The sequence below is a fragment of the Oncorhynchus gorbuscha genome, unplaced genomic scaffold (assembly GCF_021184085.1).
Source record: "Oncorhynchus gorbuscha isolate QuinsamMale2020 ecotype Even-year unplaced genomic scaffold, OgorEven_v1.0 Un_scaffold_510, whole genome shotgun sequence".
NCBI lineage: Eukaryota > Metazoa > Chordata > Actinopteri > Salmoniformes > Salmonidae > Oncorhynchus > Oncorhynchus gorbuscha.
The window spans coordinates 21400-30000 of NW_025745342.1; the positions used below are offsets into that span (position 1 = coordinate 21400).

The 8601-nt window shown below is 45.4% G+C and overlaps 1 protein-coding gene across 13 annotated transcripts in view; it reads left to right on the forward strand.

The window, feature by feature from the left end:
- Positions 1 to 4742: 4742 nt before the first annotated feature.
- The window catches only part of LOC124018429 (proto-oncogene vav-like), an 85040-nt gene continuing 81181 nt past the window's right edge, over positions 4743 to 8601 (forward strand). For 2 of the 13 annotated variants that reach the window (XM_046333738.1, XM_046333751.1), the window contains exon 1: positions 5187 to 5261. The gene's annotated coding sequence lies outside the window, so the exon portion shown is untranslated. The other 11 variants (XM_046333750.1, XM_046333749.1, XM_046333741.1 and 8 more) reach the window with 11 other exon arrangements.

Here is an 8601-nt window from a genome sequence, read left to right on the forward strand (position 1 = left end):
AGGGAGAGTGAAAATGAGAAGGGAGGGAGGGAGGGAGAAGAGTGAAAAGAGAAGGGAGGGAGGGAGACAGAGTGAAAATGAGAAGGGAGGGAGGGAGGGAGACAGAGTGAAAACGAGGGAGGAGGGAGGGAGGGAGATAGACTGAAAATGAGAAGGGAGGGGGGAGGCAGAGTGAAATGAGAAGGGAGGGAGGGAGACAGACTGAAAATGAGAAGGGAGGGAGGGAGACAGAGTGAAAATGAGAAGGGAGGGAGGGAGAGGGAGGGAGGGAGACAGAGTGAAAATGAGAAGGGAGGGAGGGAGACAGAGTGAAAACGAGAAGGGAGGGAGGGAGGGAGACAGAGTGAAATGAGAAGGGAGGAAGGGAGGGAGACAGAGTGAAAAAGAAGGAGGGAGGAGGGAGGGAGGAGACAGAGTGAAAATGAGAGGGAGGGAGGAGGGAGGGGAGGAGACAGAGTGAAAATGAGAAGGGGAGGGAGGGAGAGGAAATGACAAGGGAGGGGGGAGACAGAGAAAACGAGAAGGGAGGAGGGAAAGAGAAGGGAAGGGAGGGGGAGGGAGACAGAGTGAAATGAGAGAAGGGAGGGGAGGGAGACAGAGTGAAAACGAGAAGGGAGGGAGGGAGGGAGGAGGGAGACAGAGTGAAAATGAGAAGGAGGGAGGGAGGGAGAGGGAGGGAGACAGAGTGAAAATGAGAAGGAGGGAGACAGAGTGGAGGGAAGGGAGGGAGAGGAAAGAGGGAGGGAGGGAGACAGAGTGAAAACGAGAAGGGAGGGAGGGAGGGAGGAGACAGAGTGAAAATGAGAAGGGAGGGAGGGAGGGAGGAGACAGTGTGAAAATGAGAAGGGAGGGAGGGAGGAGACAGAGTGAAAAAGAGAAGGGAGGGAGGGAGGGAGAGTGAAAAAGAGAAGGGAGGGAGGAGACAGAGTGAAAAAGAGAAGGGAGGGAGGGAGGGAGAGTGAAAATGAGAAGGGAGGGAGGGAGGCAGAGTGAAAATGAGAAGAGAGGGAGGGAGGAGGGCAGAGTGAAAATGAGAAGGGAGGGAGGGAGGAGGGGAGTGAAAATGAGAAGGGAGGGAGGGAGGGAAAGTGAGAAGGGAGAAGGGAGGGAGACAGAGTGAAAACGAGAAGGGAGGGAGGAGAGACAGAGTGAAAACGAGAAGGGAGGGAGGGAGGAGACAGAGTGAAAACGAGAGGGAGGGAGGGAGGGAGGGAGGGAGGGACAGAGTGAAAATGAGAAGGGAGGGAGGGAGGCAGAGTGAAAATGAGAAGGAGGGAGGGAGGGAGAAGAGAGGGAGGGAGGAGGAGACAGAGTGAAAATGAGAAGGGAGGGAGGGAGGAGACAGAGTGAAAATGAGAAGGGAGGGAGGAGTGAAAATGAGAGAGGAAGGGAGGGAGAAGATGAAATGAGAAGGGAGGGAGGGAGGCAGAGTGAAAATGAGAAGGAGGGAGGGAGGGAGGTGAAATGAGAAGGGAGGGAGGGAGGGAGAAGAGAGGGAGGGAGGGGGGAGACAGTGAAAAGAGAATGGAGGGAGGGAGGGAGGAGACAGAGTGAAAAGAGAAGGGAGGGAGGGAGAGGAAAAGAGAAGGGAGGGAGGGGGAGACAGTGAAAAAAGAGAATGGAGGGAGGGAGGGAGGGAGGCAGGGAGGGAGGGAGAGTGAAAATGAGAAGGGAGGGAGGGAGGGAGGAGACAGAGTGAAAATGAGAGAGAGGGAGGGAGGGAGGGAGGGAGACAGTGTGAAAATGAGGAGGGAGGGAGGGAGGATGCAGAGTGAAAAAAGAGAAGGGAGGAGGGAGGCAGAGTGAAAAGGAGAAGGGAGGGAGGGAGGGAGTGAAAATGAGAAGGGATGGAGGGAGGAGACAGAGTGAAAATGAGAAGGGAGGGAGGGAGACAGTGAAAGGAGAAGGGAGGGAGGAGGCAGAGTGAAAATGAGAAGGGGAGGGAGGGAGGGAGGGAGAAGGGAGGGAGGGAGGGAGGGTGAAAATGAGAAGGGAGGGAGGGAGGGAGGAGGGAGGGGAGGGAGGGAGGGAGGGAGAAGGGAGGGAGGGAGGGAGGGAGGGAGGAGACAGAGTGAAAAAAGAGAAGGGAGGGAGGGAGGGAGGGAGGGAGGGAGGGAGGAGGAGACAGTGTGAAAAGAGAAGAGGGAGGGAGGGAGGAGGAGACAGTGTGAAAATGAGAAGGAGGAGGGAGGGAGGGAGGGAGAAGAGAGGGGAGGGAGACAGTGAAAAAGGAGAAGGGAGGGAGGGAGGGAGAGTGAAAGTGAGAAGGGAGGGAGGCAGAGTGAAAATGAGAATGGAGGGAGGGAGACAGAGTGAAAATGAGAAGGGAGGGAGGGAGACAGAGTGAAAACGAGCAGGGAGGGAGGGAGAGAGGGAGGGAGGAGACAGAGTGAAAATGAGAAGGGAGGGAGGAGGAGTGTGAAAATGAGAAGGGAGGGAGGGAGGGAGAAGAGAGGGAGGGGGAGACAGTGTGAAAATGAGGAGGGAGGGAGGGAGGATGCAGAGTGAAAAAGTGAAGAGAGGGAGGGAGACAGTGAAAAGGAGAAGGGAGGGAGGGAGGGTGGGAGGAGACAGAATGATCAACAGTTTGTTTGGCAAATTACTCTTTGTGTCGTGCGTTTTGCCTTCAGTTGTCATGGCCCAGCAGTATCTACTAGTGGCACTAGAGGGCACCAGTTCCCTATTAAGCTGTGTCTCTATTGTCAATGGTATTTCCTTGATTCCTCGCATCCTCTCTCCTTGGCCTGTTCTCAAAACCCATTGGAGGAGGAGATCCAAGGGAGGAACCTCAGAGCTTCTGCACCAATGTGCTTTGAGAAGGAGACAGGAAGGGAGGACATGAGGAATCAAGGAAATACTATTTAGTGCCTTCGGTTGTCACTTGTTGCAAAACCAACTCAGTCACTTTCAGAGTCGAGAGTTTCTGATTAGTTAATCAGTTAACACATTAACTACTAGTTAGGATAAGTAGAGTTCTGATGTGTTAATCAGTACATTAACTACTAGTTAGGATAAGTAGAGTTCTGATGTGTTAATCAGTACATTAACTACTAGTTAGGATAAGTAGAGTTCTGATGTGTTAATCAGTACATTAACTACTAGTTAGGATAAGTAGAGTTCTGATGTGTTAATCAGTACATGAACTACTAGTTAGGATAAGTAGAATTAAGTTCATCAGTACATGAACTACTAGTTAGGATAAGTAGGGTTCTGATGTGTTAATCAGTACATGAACTACTAGTTAGGATAAGTAGGGTTCTGATGTGTTAATCAGTACATGAACTACTAGTTAGGATAAGTAGAGTTTCAGGTGAGTTAATCAGTACATGAACTACTAGTTAGGATAAGTAGGGTTCTGATGTGTTAATCAGTACATTAACTACTAGTTAGGATAAGTAGAGTTCTGATGTGTTAATCAGTACATTAACTACTAGTTAGGATAAGTAGAGTTCTGATGTGTTAATCAGTACATGAACTACTAGTTAGGATAAGTAGAATTAAGTTCATCAGTACATGAACTACTAGTTAGGATAAGTAGGGTTCTGATGTGTTAATCAGTACATGAACTACTAGTTAGGATAAGTAGGGTTCTGATGTGTTAATCAGTACATGAACTACTAGTTAGGATAAGTAGAGTTTCAGGTGAGTTAATCAGTACATTAACTACTAGTTACGATAAGTAGAATTTCAGATGAGTTAATCAGTACATGAACTACTAGTTAGGATAAGTAGAATTAAGTTCATCAGTACATGAACTACTAGTTAGGATAAGTAGAGTTTCAGGTGAGTTAATCAGTACATTAACTACTAGTTAGGATAAGTAGGGTTCTGATGTGTTAATCAGTACATGAACTACTAGTTAGGATAAGTAGAGTTTCAGGTGAGTTAATCAGTACATTAACTACTAGTTACGATAAGTAGAATTTCAGATGAGTTAATCAGTACATGAACTACTAGTTAGGATAAGTAGAGTTTCAGGTGAGTTAATCAGTACATTAACTACTAGTTACGATAAGTAGAATTTCAGATGAGTTAATCAGTACATGAACTACTAGTTAGGATAAGTAGAGTTTCAGATGAGTTAATCAGTACATGAACTACTAGTTAGGATAAGTAGAATTAAGTTCATCAGTACATGAACTACTAGTTAGGATAAGTAGAATTAAGTTCATCAGTATATGAAGTATTGGAGTGGATTCTACTCTCACTGGTGTTCTAGAACCATGTGCATTTTCACATTGCAAACTTCAACAGTGAGATTATTTTCACCCTGTTTCTGTCACACTGCAGCGCCTCTCTGAATGTGTGCTTTGTAGATAATGTTGTGGTTGGTTTTGTGATCTCACACGTTCACATACTGAGTGTACTGCGCCTGTGTATGTCTCTCCCTCTCTGTGTGTGTCTGCGCGTGTCTCTGTGTGTGTGTGTGTGTGTGTGTGTGTGTGTGTGTGTGTGTGTGTGTGTGTGTGTGTGTGTGTGTGTGTGTGTGTGTGTGTGTGTGTGTGTGTGTGTGTGTGTGTGTGTGTGTGTGTGTGTGTGTGTGTGTGTGTGTGTGTGTGTGTGTGTGTGTGTGTGTGTGTGTGTGTGTGTGCGTGCGTGTAAGTAACAGAGGAAAGGGGAAGTGGTACAGTTAAAAGAGTCCTCCTCCATCTGCAGCTCTGCAGAACGTAACACCCACCTCGCTACAACGACCGCAGGGGGAGAGAACGGACAATCTAACGACGAGAGACAATGACAAGACGACAGGAGAGGTGAACACAGACAGAGACAACAAGACGACAGGAGAGGTGAACACAGACAGAGACAACAAGACAACAGGAGAGGTGAACACAGACAGAGACAACAAGACGACAGGAGAGGTGAACACAGACAGAGACAACAAGACAACAGGAGAGGTGAACACAGACAGAGACAACAAGACGGAGACAACAAGACGACAGGAGAGGTGAACACAGACAGAGACAACAAGACAACAGGAGAGGTGAACACAGACAGAGACAACAAGACGGAGACAACAAGACAACAGGAGAGGTGAACACAGACAGAGACAACAAGACAACGGGAGAGGTGAACACAGACAGAGACAACAAGACGACAGGAGAGGTGAACACAGACAGAGACAACAAGACAACAGGAGAGGTGAACACAGACAGAGACAACAAGACGACGGGAGAGGTGAACACAGACAGAGACAACAAGACGGAGACAACAAGACAACAGGAGAGGTGAACACAGACGGAGACAACAAGACGACAGGAGAGGTGAACACAGACAGAGACAACAAGACGACAGGAGAGGTGAACACAGACAGAGACAACAAGACGGCAGGAGAGGTGAACACAGACAGAGACAACAAGACGGAGACAACAAGACGACAGGAGAGGTGAACACAGACAGAGACAAGGTCAGGTGGTCGTGTTACAGTTGAGATGGAGCTGTGGCGTCACTGTGTGGTTCAAATCAAATCAAATTTTATTTGTCACGTGCACCGAATACAACTGGGGTAGTAGACCTTACAGTGAAATGCTGAATACAACAGGTGTAGTAGACCTTACAGTGAAATGCTGAATACAACAGGTGTAGTAGACCTTACAGTGAAATGCTGAATACAACAGGTGTAGTAGACCTTACAGTGAAATGCTGAATACAACAGGTGTAGTAGACCTCACAGTGAAATGCTGAATACAACAGGTGTAGTAGACCTTATAGTGAAATACTGAATACAACAGGTGTAGTAGACCTTACAGTGAAATGCTGAATACAACAGGTGTAGAGACATTACAGTGAAATGCTGAAGACAACAGGTGTAGTAGACCTCACAGTGAAATGCTGAATACAACAAGTGTAGAGACATTACAGTGAAATGCTGAATACAACAGGTGTGGTAGACCTTACAGTGAAATGCTGAATACAACAGGTGTAGTAGACCTTACAGTGAAATGCTGAATACAACAAGTGTAGAGACATTACAGTGAAATGCTGAATACAACAGGTGTAGTAGACCTTACAGTGAAATGCTGAATACAACAGGTGTAGTAGACCTTATAGTGAAATACTGAATACAACAGGTGTAGTAGACCTTACAGTGAAATGCTGAATACAACAGGTGTAGTAGACCTCACAGTGAAATGCTGAATACAACAAGTGTAGAGACATTACAGTGAAATGCTGAATACAACAGGTGTAGAGACATTACAGTGAAATGCTGAAGACAACAGGTGTAGTAGACCTCACAGTGAAATGCTGAATACAACAAGTGTAGAGACATTACAGTGAAATGCTGAATACAACAGGTGTGGTAGACCTTACAGTGAAATGCTGAATACAACAGGTGTAGTAGACCTTACAGTGAAATGCTGAATACAACAAGTGTAGAGACATTACAGTGAAATGCTGAATACAACAGGTGTAGTAGACCTTACAGTGAAATGCTGAATACAACAAGTGTAGAGACATTACAGTGAAATGCTGAATACAACAGGTGTAGTAGACCTTACAGTGAAATGCTGAATACAACAGGTGTAGTAGACCTTACAGTGAAATGCTGAATACAACAGGTGTAGTAGACCTTACAGTGAAATGCTGAAGACAACAGGTGTAGTAGACCTCACAGTGAAATGCTGAATACAACAAGTGTAGAGACATTACAGTGAAATGCTGAATACAACAGGTGTAGAGACATTACAGTGAAATGCTGAATACAACAGGTGTAGTAGACCTTACAGTGAAATGCTGAATACAACAGGTGTAGTAGACCTTACAGTGAAATGCTGAATACAACAGGTGTAGTAGACCTTACAGTGAAATGCTGAATACAACAGGTGTAGTAGACCTTACAGTGAAATGCTGAATACAACAGGTGTAGTAGACCTTACAGTGAAATGCTGAATACAACAAGTGTAGAGACATTACAGTGAAATGCTGAATACAACAAGTGTAGAGACATTACAGTGAAATGCTGAATACAACAGGTGTAGAGACATTACAGTGAAATGCTGAATACAACAGGTGTAGTAGACCTTACAGTGAAATGCTGAATACAACAGGTGTAGTAGACCTTACAGTGAAATGCTGAATACAACAGGTGTAGTAGACCTTACAGTGAAATGCTGAATACAACAGGTGTAGTAGACCTTACAGTGAAATGCTGAATACAACAGGTGTAGTAGACCTTACAGTGAAATGCTGAATACAACAAGTGTAGAGACATTACAGTGAAATGCTGAATACAACAGGTGTAGTAGACATTACAGTGAAATACTTACCAAGAGTTCCAAAAAAGTATTTGGTGAACAATAGGTAGGTAAAGAAATAAAACAACAGTAAAAAGACAGGCTATAACAGTAGCGAGGCTATAACAGTAGAGAGGCTATAACAGTAGCGAGGCTATAACAGTAGAGAGGCTATAACAGTAGAGAGGCTATAACAGTAGAGAGGCTATAACAGTAGAGAGGCTATAAAAGTAGCGAGGCTATAAAAGTATCGAGGCTATAACAGTAGCGAGACTATATACAGTAGCGAGGCTATAAAAGTAGCGAGGCTATAACAGTAGCGAGGCAATTACAGTAGAGGCTATATACAGTAGAGAGGCTATATACAGTAGGGAGGCTACATACAGTAGAGAGGCTATATACAGTAGTGAGGCTATAACAGTAGAGGCTATATACAGTAGCGAGGCTATAACAGTAGCGAGGTTATAACAGTAGCGAGGCTATATACAGTAGCGAGGCTATATACAGTAGAGAGGCTATATACAGTAGCAAGGCTATATACAGTAGCGAGGCTATAACAGTAGTGAGGTTATAACAGTAGCGAGGCTATATACAGTAGCGAGGCTATATACAGTAGAGAGGCTATATACAGTAGCAAGGCTATATACAGTAGAGGCTATATACAGTAGCGAGGCTATATACAGTAGAGAGGCTATATACAGTAGAGAGGCTATATACAGTAGCGAGGCTATAACAGTATCGAGGCTATATACAGTAGCGAGGCTATATACAGTAGGGAGGCTATAACAGTAGCGAGGCTATAACAGTAGCGAGGCAATATACAGTAGCAAGGCTATATAGAGTAGGGAGGCTATAACAGTAGCGAGGTTATAACAGTAGTGAGGCTATATACAGTAGCGAGGCTATAACAGTAGCGAGGCTATATACAGTAGCGAGGCTATAACAGTAGTGAGGCTATAACAGTAGCGAGGCTATATACAGTAGAGAGGCTATATACGGTAGAGAGGCTACATACAGTAGCGAGGCTATAACAGTAGCGAGGCTATAACAGTAGCGAGGTTATAACAGTAGCGAGGCTATAACAGTAGCGAGGCTATAACAGTAGCGAGGCTATAACAGTAGTGAGGTTATAACAGTAGAGAGGCTATAACAGTAGCGAGGTTATAACAGTAGCGAGGCTATAACAGTAGTGAGGTTATAACAGTAGAGAGGCTATAACAGTAGCGAGGTTATAACAGTAGAGAGGCTATAACAGTAGCGAGGCTATAACAGTAGCGAGGCTATAACAGTAGCGAGGCTATAACAGTAGCGAGGCTATATACAGTAGCGAGGCTATAACTGTAGCGAGGCTATAACAGTAGCGAGGATA